The following is a 20,807-nucleotide window of genomic DNA, read 5'->3' on the forward strand; positions in this document are numbered from 1 at the left end:
CTTTAAAAAAAACTGTTTTTATTGAACTCAAAGGTTTACTGATGATTCAGAAACTCAAAGGTTTACTGATGATTCAGAAACTCTATAATAGACTCTTGAGCTTGGGGATGGAGTGAGTGTTATGGAAGACTTTTGAAAAATACATATCTTAAAATCTCATATTTCCAATAATTGAAAGATCCACATTTGGTTTTCCCAGCAACCTTGTTTGGGTTGGTCAACATAAAAAAGCAAGTGATTGGTCTAAGACTACCTAGTAAATTCCATCGCTACAGGGGGTTTGAACTTACTTTCCAGTACTGTCCGAAACTGCAGCCACATCACTACTGGTAATATAGCAGTCTTACCTATTGAGGAAGTTTGGTTGTGTCCCAGAACCACAGGCTATTTTCAAACTGTCTGAACATTGTCATGTGCCTGGCTTCCTCCTTTATACAATCAGATGGATTGCAAGAGATGATGTAGTCTTCCTCGGAGTTTTCTTTTCATTTTCTAAGTAGAGCATAATAGCACTAAACCAAACTAGCACTGAAGTGCTATAGCACCCCCATTGAGGTGCTCAATGGAGCCAAGGCATCTCAATGGGACTGCTAGAGTACTTCAGTGCTATATTGGTTTAACGCTATAGTAGTCAATTTAGAACATTAAAAACAAAAAAACCCTCTAGGATGGTTGCGTGGTGAAAAAAGGACAGGGAAAAAAGCAGCACTGTTTGAAGTGGCCATGACACTATAGAGATAGCTCATCAATGAAAGGGAGTCTGCTGTATGAAACCCCCATCCCTGAATCACTTGACTTGAAATTGGGCCAACAAAGTACGAGACGTGGCATAGAAAATCTTCACAGACAGGGAGGGAGAGAAAGACTGACAGAACTAGAAGGAAGGTGGAATTTTCAGAATCCCCAGGTATGCTGCGAAGTATCTCTCCCTTTCCACGCCAAACTAGGCAAGGCTTTGTGCACTGACAGGCTGAACCAGAGCCTCTAGATTGATGCCTGCTAGCTTTCTCTCTCAGGGTTCACACAGGGAGATAACAGCGGCTGTTTATGGGAGAGGGGATAAAGAGGTGAAGCTGGCTGCTTATCTCCCTCCTCAGCAAGCACTAAGCTCTGATCCTGACTCTGCGGTGCTATAGGGCAAGAGTTGGGAAAGTGGGAGGAAAGTGACTGTATATGTATACTCAGGAGTAAGGGAGGAGAAGACAGAGCTCTATTATTGCCTCTTATAGCAAACACTCTATATGCCAATTTCCCCATAATAAATAGACCTTAAAATGAGTATGAGAAACTATCAACACATTTATTGACCACCTGGAGAGGGACAGTGCCCGTACAACCATCTCCAGTGCTTTTTTGCGGGGAACCTTATTTAAGCCAGCTTGGTGGAGAGCCAGTTTGGTGTAGTAGTTAGGAGTGTAGACTTCTAATCTGGCAAGCTGGGTTTGATTCCCTGCTCCCACACATGCAGCCTGCTCAGTGACCTTGGGCTCACCACAGCACTGATAAAGCTGTTCTGATCGAGCAGTAATATCAGGGCTCTTTCAGCCTCACCTCCCTCACAGGGTGTCTGTTGTGGGGAGAGGAAAGGCAGGCATTTATAAGCTGCTTTGGGACTCCTTCGTGTAGAGAAAAGTGGCATATAAGAACCAAGTCTTCTAAGTGCAGCTGTCTCACTCAAATAGAACCGGGCACTGGGTGGAGGTCGTCTAAACATCTTCATGTGCCTGGCTTCCTCCTTTAAGCAATCGGATGGGTTGCAAGAGATGATGTTAAGTATTTACAATCATCTAATAAAATGTTTCATGGATATTTATGAGATTCTGTTTCAGCAGACTGCATTGTGAGATTAATCACAATCAGGGCCAGTGCTTGTGCTCTCCGAGAGTTAGTTCCAGGTAGCAGTCTTTTGTTTTGCTTTGTTTTTTTTGCTCCCTCCTTTTATTCGTCATTACTGCTGCTGACTTTCATTTCAGTTATTTATGCTCTATTTGCATCCATCTGAACACAAAGTCCCAGGATTAATAATCGCTTGCAGATTTATTAGCTACTCTGCCTTTGCGTTTTCCTTCCCAAGAAGGCTTTCAAAGCGACCCTTATGCTAAGGATATATGAAGCTGGTTTTTTTTAGCATTAGTTTATCTAGTTCAGTATTGGATACTTTGACTTCCAGCAGCTGTGTAACACAGAAACCTCGTTCCCAACACCAGCTGACTGAAATACATTAACTGGTGATTCTGGTGAATGATTTTCTGCATGCAAACAGGCATTCTTTTCGTTTGGAGATAAGGAAATTGTTTCTGAACTCCCATTCTCCAAATGCTACCACTGATAGAAAGTGAACAAACACAAGAAGGGGACAGTGACTTTTCGGGTGTCATCTTGCAACAGGGACATCAGCTGCATATTTCTGTGAAGATTCAAGTGGGTCGCAAGTTACCGTGGATGAGCAATAGGGTTGTGAGTTTCCATGCATTGTGTGTGGGGTTGGACTAGATGACCCCGTAGACCCTTCCAACTCTGTTATTCTACGATTCCTCCAGTCCCCTACTTCCACAAGCAACAGCGGGCAAAAGAGTCCCTTGACAGTAGGGTTGTCAAATTTGAAACCTGTCCCTCTAGCTGCCTCTTTAATATCAGTTTAACGAGCAAGCATTTATCATCTGACATTATCGTCTTCATGCCATGATTATTTCTGTTGTCCAGTTCTGCTCATTAAATGTCTGTTAAAGAGACCACTGGCTGGGATGGCCGAGGCTAGCCTGAACACATCGGATTTTGAAAGCTAAGCAGGATTGGTCATTAAGGACAGGAGACCACCAACGAAGTCCAGGGATTTTATGCAGAGGCAGACAATGACAAACCACCTCTGTTCATCTCTTGCCTTAGGGTTGCCATAAATTGACTGCAACTTGATGGCACTTTTCGCCCACAAGTCATCATCACCCCACCCACTCTGTTGGCAGCCTGAGTTGTAGCTTCTCCTGCATGTTCCTGTCTTATTGCAATAAGGGAGCCCCCCTGCTTGCTCATACATTGTGGGATGTTACTTGCCACAGCAAGTGAAAGAAGGGGACAGAATGCATAATGGTTTGGGAAATACTCGACCAGTGATTATGTTGCAAGCTTGGCCACCTGAATTCTATAGCAGAGGGCAGAAAAATGAAGATACTGGTTTTGTCATAGTCTTACAATTCAGAGCTGATGTTCATAGCTCTACATCTTGGTGACCTGGGTGTAAACTGCACATAGCTTTGATTCTTTTATTCCAACCCCAGATCGATTCAGTCCCTGCCCTCTACACAGAATGTGATTTCCGTTTGGATTTTGGGCAATTTAAATTTTCCTTCTGCAGCAAGAAGGATTGATCCGGAGTGACCCTACCTTTATTGTGCAATATCTTTGAGTGCTTTTAATGCTCAATATCCAGATTGGGAAAGAAAGCTCCATGGTAGAGAACCTCTGATAGGCTACACCTGGTCATGTGACACGCTTGCCTTAAAGGAGAAGCCCCTAATTTCTCTCAACTTCTGTTGGTCCTGGATTTTTCCTCCCTCCTCTGCCTTTTTCGATCCTCTCTCCCACCCCTCCAAGAAAAGAAAGAGGCTCCCTGCCTGGCTCCTCTCCCCCCCCTCAAGAAAAGAAAGAAAGAGGCTTGGCTCCCCCCCCCCCACCTTCTGAACTACCTTAACCACTTGCAGAAGACTTTCCTATTTCAATGGGGAGGGGGGAAGAGGAAGACCCAAGTTCAAAGCAATCTGAATTCAACAGGATTGTCAATGGAATAAAGAAAGTAAGTGCAGACTCTGCCCTAGTTACTTCCCATACAGGTACTTTCCATACACAGTTCTGCAGGGCCTTTAAGACGGAGGTCTTCCACCAGGCATTCAGTTGAGACCAGGCCAAAAGGAAGACCTTGGCTCCTCTTATAACACCTAGCACCGACCTTGGGAATATGGCATTTAAGGGGTGTACAGGTGGTGGTCGTGATTATATTTTAGTGTGGTTGTGCTGTTTGCAATTGTTGCATTTTAATTTATGTATTTTATATATTTTGTTGTTAACCACTGCGAGTTGGCTAGTCCAGGAGCAGCAACCTATCAATACAATTAATTAAATAAACAAAGTACATCTCCTCAATTGGAAGCTCCCATGTTGTTCCATCTGTTTTGATATTTCAGACATAACCATAGTTCAGACTTTCTCAACCGGGGTTTCATGAATGGGTGGGGATTAATTATTTTTAAATTGTCAAACATTGATTGGGTGATATGACCATATATGGCCATGTCAACCTGCCTCCCCCCAATGGCCGATGTTGGGTCTGGAGAGTGTGGGATGGGGAGGGGCCCTGGGTGGGCCTGTCCACAGCTATGCTTCCCAACCATATTCTGTTTGATTGTTCCACTATGGGGCAGAGTTTCTTGAAGCCTGAAAGATGTTTCAGGGGTTTTTATATGGTAAAAAAGTTGAGAAAGGTTGTCATGGCTAAACAGGAACCCACCCACTGTAGGGACAAAAACTATACCACAGATCTGCTCTAGTGTGGCTAAGGTTATCAGTTTAATTTTAGAAACTAGAACCGGTCATTTGGAATTCCAAAATCTGGAGAAGAATTCAAATGAATCTGGGGGATAGCTTTGCTGTGAAATGGTCAATATTTTCTGTTTAAAAAACCTGTAAAGAAAAGCCAATAGTCATTAAAGAACGTTTTCATTAGGATCAACGAGTATTGACAACAGGCACTTTGGTATAACACAGAGCTCTTCCATGGGCCAAACGTTCACAAAATGCTGTGAGCGTCGATTATTCTCTCCTGGCCAAGGCTTCTCTGATTCAGCTGCTTCCTGGTGCATCCGAGAGGCAATGGGAAGGCGAGACTGGGAGATGGCAAGAGAGGAGCCTAGACTGGGCTTTATTACCTCCTGTTAGAAAATAGTACTTGTAGGGTTAAATGCTGCACAGTAATTCTGTTAATCATTTTTTTGCCACAGCAGAAGGACTTTGCCACTCGAGTGTGAAAACTTACCAGATAGACTGCAGACATGATCAGTGTAGAGTCCCAGAACTACATAGATTAAAGCCCTGAACATCATGTTAGAACCATCTGCTTGTTCCCTTCAATAAGTCACAACAGCTGATCTATTGGAGTTTATGGCGGTTTCCTTGCTCCAGCCAGAATGGCTTTTTTAGAATCAAATTTTGCAACATTTGGTCAATAGCTTTAGGGAATATCATGGTGAGCATTTGTGAAATAATATGACAAGGCCTGGAAATAATATGTGTTGAAGTTACAGCAGTTGTGCAGGAGCATTAGGAATTGTCATACCCATTTCCAGGACAGGACGGAACCCAATGCAGGATTCTTTGAGCTCCTCACTCTTGGATTGCTGGAGAAAGAAGACATGGGGCACCAAAGCATGGGTTGAGCTTGATTATGTTAATGGCAGAGCTGCAAAATCATTTAAAACATTTCCCACTAACTTTGTGTGTATTACTGTTTCTGGGAAGGTTATGTTTCCTTCCAGCATTTGTTAAGGTTGTTCACTCTAAGTTTGGAATTTCCTAGATATTTGGGGTAGAGTTTGAAAAGGCTGGAGTTTGGGGAGGGAAAGGACTTCAGTGGGGTGTAATGCCATGGACTCCACATCCCAAAACATAAGGACAGGATTCTTATGTCATTACAGGTGCTAATTTTCTGCCCCACCCCTACATTTCTACTCTGCTCTAATCAAGCTGATTAGCAATATGCATGGTGCCTTTTTATCCTTTACAGCAAATGTTGTCAGGGGTTCATGGGAATTGTAGTCCATGAACACCTGGAGGACCACAGGTTGACTACCCCTGCTTTACAGTCATTCTTTCCACCACTCCCCCTGCCTTCAGGCTCTGAAAAAAAGACACAGAGATCTCCATTTCTACTCATTTCTGAGGAAGGGAGCTTTCAGTCTCTGAAACTCTTGTTGGACTGTAATGTGCTACTGGGCTTCTGCAGACCAATATGGCTACCCTCAGAAATGGTGGAAATTGGTTGTAACTAGAGAAGACCCTAGATAACCTAGCTCCAAACTCTACTGCCATATCTTCTGGCTTTGTATGCCTCTCACACTGATAGTGAAAGTAGGAAGAATGAGTAAAAACAATATTGCACACAGTTCTTGAATTGCTGTAAAATTAAGAACTTATATGGGGAAAAGTCTTGGAAGCATTAGTAGAACTATATTACAGACACATCTACTGTTCATTTGTCTCGTAAGATGCAGGCAGGGTAAAAAAAAAACAGAGTCCTGTTGCTAGCATATTGTTCCTGTTCAGCATTGAAAATTGGAAGAGGCACCAGCATCAACAGAATGTCTTAGAAAAAAAGTGATGGAACCCTGCCAAAATGCAAAGGTTACAACCCCAATCTGAGTGATGGAAAATAAAGATTGGGCAACTGATTATATGGAAAAGGGGTCATTTAAGTGGTAACCACAGGTGACTAAAATAAGAAATGTTGATGGAAATTATAAGAAATGAAGATGGAAGACCAAGCAGAAGAGGACTATGCCATTGAGTCATAGAGTTGGAAGGGGCCATACAGGCCATCTAGTTCAACCCCCTGCTCAATGCAGGATCAGCCCTAAACATCCTAAAGCATCCAAAAGTCACAGTTGAGTCATCAACAGAGTGTCCTAGGCAAGAGAGGAACAGAAGCAGTTTGTCATTATCTTCATTCTTCCTTAGGGCTCTCTCATCCAAGTTCAGATGTGGTCAATTCTGCTCAGTACTGAGCTCTGAGGAGGTTAGGCCGCTGCAGATATATTTATCAAATTATCCTTTTGGGACCCAGAGCAGCAAGGAAAAGCTTCTTCCCTGGGAATGTCTGCTCATGCTTTGGGGGTAACCATCACAGGCAATTGCAGCAAGGAAATAATGCTGATATGGGTGGGACGGGGAAGATGTAGACTTTCCATTTCAATGCCTTGATCTTTCGAAGACCATCACAACAAAGCAACTTTGAGACCAATGGCATGGAAGATGGGGAAACAGTAGCCAGGGTACAGAAGCACCATGAGGCCATAGGGAAATACGGAGGGGGGAGACACTATTTCTCAGTAGCACCTTCCCAGTATTATAGTTGTTTTTATAACCAGCTTTTCTCCACCCAAAGGAGTCTCAGAGTGGCTTAAAATCACCTTCCCTTCCTCTCCCCATAAAAGACACTCTGTGAGGTAGGTGAGGCTGTGAGAGCTTTGGGAGAAACTGCTCTGTGAGAAGAGTTTCTAACAGGACTGTGAATAACCCAAGGTGACCCAGCATGTGGAGGAGCAGGGAATCAAATCCAGCTGACCACATTAGAAGCTGCTGCTGTACAAATTGCAATTGCCTTAAAGAGATGGAGCTAGAGCACAGGCAGAAGAAGCTGTTGCAGGAGGATGGTGTAAGTCTTTTTTTACTTGCTCATTGACAGTTACTGCCACACAGCATTTCTCTTTGTTTCCCACCTGGAGTCTGGAATCCTTGCACCTCCATGCGATCCAAAGCCAGAGAGTCCCCCCTCCCAAGTAGCCCTTTTCTCCAGGGGGACTGATCGCTGTTGCCTGGAAATGACATGCAATTACAGCAAATCCCCAGGTCCAAAATGGAGACTGGCATCCTGCAACATCTTGGGGACAGAGTCCCCCCTTTTCATTTCCAGAAGCCTGGACCTGTGTTGTGATTGCAGGGTCCCCCTTCCAAAACAGCCATTTCCCCATCTGAAGAGCTGATCTCTAGTCTGTAGGACCCTCGGGATAAGCAGCCTAAACGGATGAGTGGCAGGCTCCCTACCATGCTTGGCCAACCCCGTTCTGGGTGGTGCAATAATAAATGCCTGTGGCCATATTAATGCCAAGAACAAGCCATATCTTCTATGGTAAGAACTGCCACCCTGCTAATCAATAATAAAAATGCAACAATCCCAGTGATTTCTGGCAGCTGCCACATATATGGAAGGAGTAAGGAAAATAAGCACTGTGTGTTTGTGCACATCTGGAAAGTCACAAACTAGATTTTTCAAGGGTTTCCCCAACTTGATGGCTGGCTCTTCCATATGATGCTCAGTTGTCAGCTAGTTTCTTTCTAAGTGTACGTTTAACTGCCATTGTCACTTTATATCTGTTGCCCTATAAATCTGCCAGTGGGAAGTATTCGAGGATATCACAGAGGCATGTTTGTATTTTTGAAGTAAAGACAGCATTGGCTCAGCAGCTACTGTCCGATATCCCACCTACACCGGAGTACTGCACTCTTGAGCATAGCCTACATAATGAGAAAGATCTCAATCTTTTCCTGGGTGTTTGACCTAGAAGGATATTATTAAGGCGTATGGACTCTGGAAAGGTAGTTGTCCTCATGAATAAATATGACAAAAGGCTGCCATTCTCTATTGCTGTTTTCCCCTTCCCCTTTGTGTTTAGCTGTTGGAAAATGCTTGTTTTCTAAAGCGGCTGATGCTTTTTAATCAGGTACCAGCTGCTGTGGGCCCATTCCCCCTTTTAAAAAAGCATTTGGAAATATTTTCTTTATATTCCAAAACATCCATGTTGGCAGTTAGTGCTGTGCTGGTTTTACCTTGCTGAAGATAAGTGTCTCTCGGCCTTCTGTTCTCGGGACACATCAAATGTGCAAATAAATTCTAGCAGTAGAAAGATACAGCCTAGAAGATTGCTCTACCTTCTTAAGAGGCTACATAATAGTTCTTAATCTTGAAAAAAAAAGATCTCATGGAATGTTCACGTTATAGAAGATCTTTAGTGTAGAAAAGGGAAGGTTTCACACAAAGACCATTTCCACACTGGGAACTTTGCTCCCCTGGCTTCCATGAGAGAGCACAAATCCAGGGTGCATGAGGTATACTAGGCCAAATGCTGCCCCCTGTGGGAGCAGGAAGAGGCAGTGCAACCAAAGAGAACTTTGGTAGGTTTGACTGGCGATTGATAAAGTGACAGTGAACTTATCTGTTCCTTCATTTATTTTGAATCTATTTTTGGAATTCTGATATTGTTTTCATCAGAGGTCCTGGAACCACATCAACTTCTCTGAATGCATACATTATCATTTGTATTTTACTTGTTATTTTACCACCATAAAATATGGTGTGAGATCTTGCAGTGAAGTTCTGGAAGCCAAATTTAAGTTGGTAGATGAGATGGTGAACTGGAGAACATCTAAGAGAGCATCTTAAAATGTTCTGCATTCCATGAAAAGGATCAGATTGAAATGCAGAACTAGAATGTATGCATGACACTATGGTGTCCGAATGGTAGACAATGGGAAAAAAGGGGGGGGGGAGCAGAACATATAGAGAAGAGCTGGGCTCCATTTGACCAGTAGAAGAACCAAATTGCTGGTACAAAATCATAATTATAAGTGTAATTAGTATACCTTTCATACCATAAAATTGCTGGTGAAATCCACAGTAAATATACACAGGACCAGTAAAGCTACAAAACCAACAATGGAAAGCAAAACACTGAAGTCACTGATGAAATATAAGGGAACAGCGGGCATTCACTTCTCTTTACCATTGACAGCTGAATGTTTCATGTAGAGGTGATATATGCATGGAGTTTTAAAAAATGAATAATAGCAATAAAATAGGATTCCTTCAGTCTTCCACGCGTAGGGCTCGGAATACCTATGGAGATCCAGATTGTATTTGCATTGACATATGTCACGCACATAACTACATCATATAAATAGTAGTTTAAATTGCGATACAGAAAGGCATCACTCGCATCGCTGGGATTGATTCAGACCTCTGAGAGAATAAGTTTTAAAGAAGAGTGATTCTCTTATGGCATTAGTAATCTGCTGAATGAAGCCGACAGGCAAGCTTATGCACTAAGCAAGTCGCACATCTTTGGATTTCTCTGCAGTGGGATTGGATTTGGACTCCAGGGCCTATTCTGCACACAATAGATAATGCACTTTAAACGCACTTTCGTAGTAGATTTTCCTGTTCCACACAGGACAATCCAGCTGCCAAAGCACATTGAAAGTGCATTATCCTATGTGTGCAGACTAGGCCCTGGTGAAGAAAAAGAAGAGGAAAATATTCAACACACTTTTCACTGGGAAATGAGCCATGGACATCTTAAAATAATAATTTTAAAAATGTTGGCTTTATATGAAGAATTGATCTATGTTTCTAGAATCTGGCCTCTCAGGCCTTATTTCATTTAAGTTTTCAGAACCAACATCCTCTGTTTCAAAAAGGTAAAACAAATGATCCTGTTCTTCCAGGACACCCCATGCGGATTTACGATATCATTTATTGCCAGGTATACAATCCGCCGATAAATCACAAAGGCAATAGAGGCTCCCCAAACCATCCTGTTCTTTAGATGGTACACACCTTAATCCCATAAGAGGAGCACAATTCTTCTTATATCAGAGGAGGTCATTGTGTGAGTGGTGGGCCATAGCAGGGAAATGCAAACCTTTGCTGGGGGAACTCATGAATACCACTATTACAACTGATCTGCAGATGACCAAGACCCATTTCCCTGGAGAAAGTGGCTGTTTTTGGGGGGATACATTCTATGGCATTGTATCCTGCTGAGGCCCCTTCCCTCCCCAAATCCCACCCTCCCCTGGCTCCACCTCCAAAATGCCTGCTATTGTCATACCATGAGCTGGCAACTCTTCGTATCATGCATAGTGAATCAGTATAAGCAACAAAATGGGACATTCAATAACCGATGCATTAGAATTTTTGAAGTCTGGAACCACCAGAAGGAACTGAAGTGTTAATGTGCCACGTGAAGCTGTACAGAGATCACCTAATAGGATCTTACTTAACAATAAGCCATATTCAAGAGTGTAGACCACAGTCTCAATCATTTGTCCAAATAAATTTTGGAACCTTTTTGGACAGTGCTAGCCTATTACCTGGGCTGAAAAACCCTCTTGAATAGTTCATGGCTGCCTAGTACGCAGAAGGCCTCCGGAAGGTCATTCCACAAGGCAAGAGCCAACGCATAGGAAGCATGTGTGCGAGATTTGTTACAAGGATCATCCCAGTTGTGTTATTGGGGCAGCAGCTTGTTTTTGCATGTAGAGGGACTCTACTTCCAACATACTTATTTTATTGAGGTTTGCCCTTAAACTGGTTGAAAGATCAAAATGAATGGGAGAACGGAAAGGGGAGTGCGTATCCTCTGATCCCAGAATTTAAAGGAAGTGGAAAATAGCCCTTGGTGGAATCTCAGGACAACACAAGAGCAGGTTGGGATACTTCTCATGCCTCATTATTTCATTCAACGACCACATATGCATTTTTCCCATAATGACCATTTATGCACTAGAGGTTTCATGCTGGGCTGCAGGCTGGAGTTTTAGTCATGGCAGGTTGCCCCACCTCTTCCTGCACCCACATGGGGGAGCATTTGGCCTGGTGCACCTCATCATCCCCCAATCTGTGCTCCTGAGAGGGGATGGGGCACTGAAGTTCACAGTGCATAAAAGTTTAATAAAGGACCCTCTGAGGGTTCTTTTTTTATATATATAATACTTTTTCCCCTTGGTATGGATGCTCTATTCTCACAGTGCTATTTCCCGAGGAACAGAAAGGGTAATTTGAATGGCTTTTAATTACAGTTCCTGCGATTGAGGCAATACATATATATGGAAAGGCAACTTTATGTGAGCAAACAAGCTGATGCCGGGTACTAAATCTCATATTTGCAATATGTGTTGCAAAGCAGTTGGCTTGGCTTGTGACATTCCCACCCCCTGGTTTCAGTGGAGAGATAGACATCTTTTTTTGTTTGTTCCTGGCTGCAAAACAAAGGCTCAGCTGCCTCGTCTGTTCAGTTCTATTAAGAACATGCTGCTAGCAAGCAGAGAAGTGATCTGCAACCTGTCACGCCCAAGGCTAAATGAAATCACACACACGCCCCATCAAAGACAGAGGGAACCGGGTTCCGTGACTTTTGTGATGGGATAGGGACTCTCCCATGCCTTCTTTTGTGTGTTAGTCAACTAGATCTCTCCAGCATCTGTATTTCTTAGATCATTTAGCACAGGCAGGTTGCAGATGCAATTGTCCAATCTACCTTGCTCATAATTCTCCCAGGACCCCGAGCAGAGAAGAAGAAGAAGAAGAAGAAGAAGAAGAAGAGGAGGAGGAGGAGGAGGAGGAGGAGGAGGAGGAGGAGGAGGAGGAGGAGGAGGAGGAGGAGGAGTTGATTTTTCTATGCCACTTTTTTCTACCTGAAGGAGTCTCAAAGAGGCTTACAGTCGCCTTCCCTTTCCTCTCCCCACAACAGACACCCTGTGGGGTGGGTGAGGCTGAGAGAGCCCTGATATCACTGCTCAGTCAGAACAGCTTTATCACTGCTGTGGCGAGCCCAACGTCACCCAGCTTGGCTGCATGTGGGGGAGCGCAGAATTGAACCCGAATCACCAGATTAGAAGTCCGCACTCCTAACCACTACACCAAAGGGCTTTGCAGGGATTAACTCTTAATACCAGATGGAAGACAGCAACAATAAGGCAAAGCTTTAGCCTCTATACCTTGCTTATAGACTTTCAGTGGTTGGCCACTTGGAGAAATAAAATAATGATTAGGTGCATCATTGGGCTCATGGTTCTTCTTTTGAACTTCTGTTGCATTTTTGAGCTCCCTTGAAGGGCAAACTGTTAAAGTATGACCATTTTAATCCACCAGTCAGTGAATGTCGTGCTTGCTTAGTTAAACTCACCTTGGCTTGTGTTTGCTAACAATCTCCCTCCTCCGTGTCTGTGTTAGTTTGATCTGTATTATTAGACATCATTAAATTTTAATATGGGTGGTATCTAGAGTGACACCACATTTTGGAACAGTTTGTCGTAACTCATTACTATTGCTTGACAGGCGATCGCAAACACATTGAGACAAAGTGACATTGTGGACAAAATATACTGAAGGTTTATTTGCAGTTCCATTCTAATCAGAGTTAACACCCTTCTAAGCCCACAAATTTCAATGGACTTAGAAGGACATAGCTCTGTTTAGGATTGTTCTGTTAGACACTTATTCCTTCCACTTATTTCTTCCATGTATGTAAACTGCCCTGAGCCTTCAGGGAGGGTGGTATATAAATTAAATAAATAAATAAAACAAATTGAATCAAACCAACTAAAAGTAACCCTCAACTAATCTACTCAGAATCCAACCAGCACTATCTGCTAGGGTTTGTTCTTTAATGAGAGCCAGTTTGGTGTAGTGGTTAGGAGTGCGGACTTCTAATGTGGCATGCCGGCTTCGATTCTGAACTCCTCCACATGCAGCCAGCTGGGTGACCTTGGGCTCGCCACAGCACTGATAAAACTGTCCTGACTGAGTAGTGAAATCAGGGCTCTCTCAGCCTCACCCACCCCACAGGGTGTCTGTTGTGGGGAGTGGAAAGGGAAGGCAACTGTAAGCCACTTTGAGAGTCCTTTGGGTATAGAAAAGTGGCATATAAGAACCAACTCCTCCTCCTCCTCCTCCTCCTCCTCCTCTTCTTGTTCTTCTTGTTCTTCTTGTTCTTCTTGTTCTTCTTCTTGTTCTTCTTGTTCTTGTTCTTCTTCTTCTTGTTCTTCTTCTTCTTCTTCTTCTCCTCAATAAAATGATTTTAGGACCGCATTGTGATATCTAGAATTGTGTAAACACCAGCAATTCATCACCCAGCTCAATAGAATTCACAGACACAAGCACTGGCTCATGTCCAATGTTTGTGTGTTTGTGTGGAATGGACAAATATGACAGCAATATCTAAGGTCAAAAATCTCAAGAGCTTCGGCAGGCACTGAAGTCATGTATGATGATGATGTCACCCCAGCATGGTTGCATCAAAAGTCCTTGGCAGTCACATTTGAAAATAAGTGGACTAAAATGTATGGAGATATCATACCTTAAGGTTCACAATTTGTTGGAAATGTGTTGTCCCAGAGAGAGAAATTCCAGGTCAGAAATGGTTCAGTGATACCAACTATTTCCCATATTTTGTGATTACCTTTTGTTGTAGCAGCAGCCCTTCAGTATCAATTACCTGCCTTCTAGTTTCCTTCTTCGAGTCACCTACCTTGTATGGACTTAGACCATTGGCTTATCTGACCAAGCCTTGACTTCTCTGACTTGCAGAACCTGCCCAGAGTTTCAGGCAGTGTTATCTTAGCTCACTTAATTGAGGTGTCAAGGACTGAAGTTGAGACCTCCAACATACACGATCTGAACCAATGCTCTGATTCAGTACAAGGCAGGGCCATGTGTATCTATCTCAACATTGCATCAAGAATGATGGGCTGAAGACCTGCTCTTCAAAACTGTGTCTGTTATATGTCCTCTTACTGCCTTCTGTTAATTTGAACTTGATTCTGACTGCTCCACAAAGACATTTTTAAGACCGAATGTGCATGTTGTTGTTGTCTGACCCAAATATTTCTGTGACATCTTTTGAGGATATTAGTCAACTCAATTAGTCATGTACAACTCCCATTTGGGACTTCCCCCTCCAACCTTATGGCATCCTGCCGGTCCTGACCCCAGGTGCTCCACAAACCTCAGAATAGGACAACTGGGTTTGGCTCACCCCTTTTCTCCTTCTCCTGCCTGAGTGACTCTGTTCTGCACCACGAAGTCTTTAAGACTTTCATCCTCCCCAGCTTGCTGATCTGAGATCTCTTTTAACCCACCACCCACTTGCTAGAACCAACCCCCATTCCTCTTCTGAATGTCTGCAACTTCTGCCAAGGGGGCCAATGTGGCTTCACAAAGCTATGTTTGCCATTAGGCCTTGCTGGCCCTGGCCCCACCTAGAATTCTGCCTCCCCATCCTATTTTCAGCATTGAACATGCTCATCCCACCACCTGAGAAGACAGGTTGGGAGAGGCCAAAGCAGGGCAAGCTTCAGAACTTGCTCCCAGGAAGGAGCCACTTGCAACTGAGGGGTCTTGGGATTGCTTCCTTGTCCCAAGGCCCTCTAAGTCCTGTGAACTTGGAAGTCATCGGAAAGGAAGAAATTTCTCTTCCTCTTCCATATTCCTACCAGGGTATCATATCTCCATTTTCTCTCCTCACTTGTTCTTTGTCATTTTAAATATTCTTTTTTAAAGGAGGCACATGCAGATGGGTAGCGGTTTTAACATGCCACAGCTTGCTCATATAGAAGCCCTTCCAATCGAGATTCTAATGCAGGGATGTTATGCCTACCAATTAAAAAAAAAAGGCAGAGAAAATTGAATCCTGAAATTATTTGCCTCTTTCCCCATTTACTCTCCAAGCTATTCCTTCGAGTTTTCAATTATCATTGGGCAATAAATGTGTCAGCGTGTGAGATGAGGCCCTCGTAAGATACAGTAACACAGAAGATTGTCAGGACGGGAGAGGGCGAAGAAGGCTTGTTTGGATGCAAATTCTGTCATGATTGCGATTATGAAAGATACATATGGAAGAGGAAGAGTAATACAGAACTAGAAAGAACTTCCTTTCATAACGGGACCGGCTCTTCTGTTATTCTTCCGACCACTGCTTTGGCCTTCCCTGTCGATTATATTCACCCCTGAGGTCAATTTAAAACCTGAAAATAATTTCCATGGCTTTGAGATTTCCGAAGACGATGTAAGTTGCACTCAGATCTTTTGAGCTGTGGTGAAAGGTTCTCATCCCGTCTCTTTCTCATTTACTCATCCATCTATGAAGCTAAACGATTTAACTTTCCCTCGTATTCATGGCCAGTTCTGCTACGTATTAGGAAGTGGAGAGGCTAAAGAAGTCATATGAAGGAATCTCAACAATTTTTAAAACTTTTGAATTTAATGGGTAAATGCCCATTGCCTTTGACCATGTATGCTCAGAAGGAAAGGAGATGATTTGTCTATAAAGAATGGCCATGAGTAAGGCGCAGCCAGCAGTTGATGGTGCTTGGGCCTGGCCAGAAAAAAGGAAGAAGCACTGGCTTCTGGGGGCCCATTGGCATGTGTGCCTGGATGGGCGTGCATGGCAGGCATGTATGGCATGGGGCAGGGCTTGGGCACCTATATAGGTGCCCAATCCTGCTGCCCAAACAGCTTCTCTCCCTATGTTACTTTTGTTTGTTGGTTCAAGTTTTGTTGTTCTTCATCTCAGCAGAGTCTGAGCAAGGATCCAGTCTGCTTACTGGATTCCTGTGGGTTAGGGGTCTATTAAGAGACTGGCAAAAGTGAGAGCACCTGTCCCGGCTGCGTCAGATCTATTTGGGACAGGCAGTGAATGTGGCCAAATGAGGTGGGCACCCCATTGGCCCTCATATTCACTGCCTCCTCACGGTGAGGTCTCCAGGAGCAAGGGATTGGGCTTCCTGACTGGGAAGAGATGGACCCCAATGTCTCTGGAGCCCAGGTGAATAGCAACCGAACTGCTGCAACTGCTGTATACTCATTTCCTGTGCCACGCCAACTCTCTTTTTTGGGGAGGGGCATTATAATAATCGCTGCGGCCTTATTATCACCAACATGAATATGAGTTGCGTCATCCTTTGCCGGATGCCATTTTGCTGGTCACATTTCCACCAACTGTTTCATGAACACATTGCACTGGATCCAGCCGGCTTTTCCCTAATTATCCCAGCCTACAGTCTACATAATGAGCCTCTTGTGGCGCAGAGTGATAAGGCAGCAGAAATGCAGTCTGAAGCTCTGCCCATGAGGCTGGGAGTTCGATCCCAGCAGCCGGCTCAAGGTTGACTCAGCCCTCCATCCTTCCGAGGTCGGTAAAATGAGTACCCAGCTTGCTGGGGGGGGGGGGCAAACGGTAATGACTGGGGAAGGCACTGGCAAACCACCCCATACTGAGTCTGCCATGAAAACGCTGGAGGGCGTCACCCCATGGGTTAGACATGACTCGGTGCTTGGACAGGGGATACCTTTACCTTTACCTTTACAGTCCACATAGCTTTGTCCATGCAGGTGCCATGATTCCCACTTCAGCCCTTTGGCTGGCTCTTTCTATTCCTTTAACTGACAGTTATTCTGCTCCCTCAGGAAACACAAGATGAAATGGGTGTGGGCATGAGGCAGCCATAGCCCCCCCCCTTCATTTCCAAATGGAAGGCATTAAAGCAGTTAAAATAGTGCAGAGTTTGATAAGAACAATGGGGCCAAATGGCATGTTACAATGAATGTAAGTCTGTCATGGGGATTCATGGCCAGCTGTGTGCTAGTTTGTGTTGGGAACCCTACAGGGGCCTGGTTTAGAATGGGGACAGCAGTATAGAGCGTGAAGGTCTCCATCCTTCTTCATTATTTTGAAGTATTTTACATCTTTAGACTTTTCCCAATGAGAAGGAGCACATGTGGACCTCCATAATGCACCAGAGCAAGGCTGTCATGCACAATCAGACCCAGGCTGCTTTTGTGCAGTGTTTTGTCAAAGCACATATCAACATCATCATGATTTTTATTAATGAAGAAGAAAAAGATGCAAATGAATTTAGGAACTGGAAGCTGCGGCAAATGGCACATGATCCCATTCAGGAATTAATTTTAGAAACTCCCCTAAACTGGAATTAAAGAAGAGTGAAACACAGGGTAGAGCCAAATTACAGGGTAGAATTAAATTACAGAATACCAAAGGCATGGAACAGAATCCTCTCATACCTATATTTGAATCCCCTCCTTCATTTACGGACTTAAGAGCCAATTGATCATTACAGACGCCACATGGAGGATGCTTAAAAGTGTTTCCCCACTGTGATGCTCTGGGGTGGGCATACCATTATATAAAATTGCATCCTGTACTTCAGCCCACGTGCATGGAAACCGTGTGAAACATCACCACCATTGGAAGGGGGGGGGGAGAGCCTTATTGGAACTTTTCTGATTTCCTTTTAAAATTTTCAGGTGCAAAGCATCCCTCAAGTTAACCTGGGCTCTTCTCCCAAACCGTGTACCTGTTTGCACCATTTTGGATTTTCTTGCACTGACTTTTTTCTAGTAGAACGTACACATTTTCCAATCCAAGTTATGCATCAGTCCACCAGCCCTCTCTCTCTAAAAATATAAACAATGCACATTGTATGAGTCAGTACTATATAAAACTCATAAAATACATCTACACATTGGATCCAGGCAGATTTTCACTTAATCTCTCCCAATCACACTCTTGTCCCAAATAGATCTTGCCCTTGCAGGTCCCAAGTCCCCCAGCACAATCTTCTTAGGTGGCCAAAAAGACTCTTCCTTTTTTATCATCAGCAAAGAGCTAGTTGGATCCAACTTAATACTAACAAATCTCCATTGCCAATCATGTTGGAGAAACAAAACGGTGGATCAAATGCCAATGATTTAAGGGGGAAGACAAAAAGCAATAGGAAATTGTCTCTTCTCCCCAATTGTTTGACAATTGCCAGTTTTTGAAGTCCCAAGCCTATAGCTAGGGTTACCTGGTTCCCCCCTGGCCACTGGCAGGTGTTTGGGGGTGGGGTAGAGTAGCCAGATCCAAGTTGGGAAACTTCTGACAATCTGGGAATGAAGCCTGGGGAGGATAGAAACCTCAGGAGGGTACAATACCACAAAGTTCATCCTCCAAAGCATTGTATCTCCAGATCTTACCTGGAGGCTGGTATCCCTATCTAGTCTACTCTTCCCCCCTCCCCCCAGGCTTATTGAGTCCATGGTGAGCTGCCATATACATATATCTGGTGTTCTGTCTTCAAGAGCTACAATTTATCTAGGCCTTGGCTCAACAGATTGTGTCAGGAGGGGAGGGGGGTTGTCCTCTGGGTAAACAACTCCGTAAAAATGTGCAGGAAAACTATAAATAAAAACAGAATCGCAGTAGTGTATCTTTTTTTTTTTTTTAAACCTCTGCAGGAAAGCAATTAACATTTGTGCGACAGTTCTGTGCCTCTTGAGAGTGAGCTGGCTGCTTTTAATTCTCTCTCCGCCAGAAAGAAAAGATAAAGAGCCCCAAAGGAATCTGCCTTCTACCGAGTGCCAGCCTCTTAGAGTTGTGAGAGTCAAATGAAACGAAGTGACTGGTCCCTGGTGCTTTCCTTTTCTTTCTGGGCATTCCAGGAAATCATTTGTAATTAGAGAATAGAGACCAGCCCGTGTAGCATCCGTGTATTCCATTGTGATAGCATTCGCCAACAATGGCCACCTGAAGACACATTCTTCAGAGCCTCTTATCCTTCGAGGGCCCTCAAAGATCCCATGAGAGAGGACAGTACTTGAGTTCAGGAAGCTTCTGTCCAAAGAACCCAGAAGGCACATGCAGATACAATAACAACTTCAGCTTTTGCCAGATTGCCTTAATGGCCCTTTCTGTACTTGTGGCTTACTTTTGATGATTTCTGAATTGAAGCCGGTATTCTTTTCATTCAAATCCTGTGCCTGCACTCTGAATCATTTTTTATTTTTAAAGAATTCCAATTTTCTCTTAGGAATTGTGAAGTAGGTGTTCTACTCTCCATCGAGAAAAAGTGAATGTGCCAGCACTGGGTTTTTTTTGTGTGTGTGCCATGTGCTTGATCTCACTCCTTATTGGTTGCCTGCTCAGCATTGTAGAATGCCTTAGCAATCATCCTACAATGCAGCTATATTCTCCAGGAGAACTGATCTCTATTGTCCAGAGATGAGTTATATTTCCAGGAAATTACCAGGCCCCATCTGGAGGTTGATGTTCTCACCCAATGGCCTTCCTGGATTCAACCCCTGCCCCACATGGCTTTTGTGCATGCAGGTCTTGGCAGGATGGTAGAATCATAGAGTTGGAAGGGACCTCCAGGGTCAACTAGTCCAATCCCCTGCACAATGCAGGAAACTCACAACTGCCTGCCCACCTACAGTGACCAGTTGATGCCCATATCCAGATGATGCCCTCCCAAAAAAAACCCAGAATCATTGGCCAATCTGGCCTGGAGGAAATTCGTCTCCAGACCCCAAAGTGGCAATTGGTATTTCCCTGGGCATGCAAGAAATGGCCAAAAGAGCCAATTATGGACAGAGTCCCTTCTGCCCACCCCCTTACAATCTTCCTGCATTCACAGAACCCTCTTTCCGTTCTCACTAGCAGAAACACTGGTTAGATCAGACCCTTCAGTCACGTTTTCAACATTTCTCTGCTCAAATAATTCCCCATGGTTCTATAGGGTGGAAGGTATGTTCATCCCCATTCAAGTCATTAGAATACGAGTTAAGTTATAAAGAAATGATCCCATATAAAGCCATCTACCAAAACGATTATGTCTGGGATTCAACCAAAGTCAAAAGCTGGTTTAAATTAATTGAAAGCTTTCGGTAAGAAGCAATCCTGAAGTGCAGTGGAATTTCAGTCATGCTCTGCTTTTATTTTGCTATGAAAAGGCTCTATTTTAAGAAACGTTATTGTCTCTTTTAAGGGCAATTTCAGCACTAGTCTCTTGAAGGAGAATGAGACCGAGGTGGAGTTAATAAATCTAGCAAAGAACATTATAAAGGGCTAATAAATGCTACAGCTGCACAATGCTGCATAGCCGGAGGGGAATGGAGGAATTCTGCATTTCTTTCATAATTTTCTTCATTCTTTTCTTCTGGGTTGCCCCAGGGAGGGGGAGCTATTAAGGGTAGGACATTCAAGAGCCCATATGAATTTGGGGCCCCACTTGAGCTAGCATAACATTCCCTTTCAATCACTTTGCATATGAATACAATGGAGGGATTTTTTGTCTGGGGACCTATAGTGAGATAAGGATGTCAGTCTCCAGGTGGGACTTGGGGATCCTCTACATTGATGGGTCATATCTGGACTAAAGAACTCCACTAAGAACTCCAGCTGCCCTTGAGGTGGAATGGCTGTGAA

This window comes from Paroedura picta, chromosome 14 (genome assembly GCF_049243985.1).
Source record: "Paroedura picta isolate Pp20150507F chromosome 14, Ppicta_v3.0, whole genome shotgun sequence".
NCBI classification, from domain to species: domain Eukaryota; kingdom Metazoa; phylum Chordata; class Lepidosauria; order Squamata; family Gekkonidae; genus Paroedura; species Paroedura picta.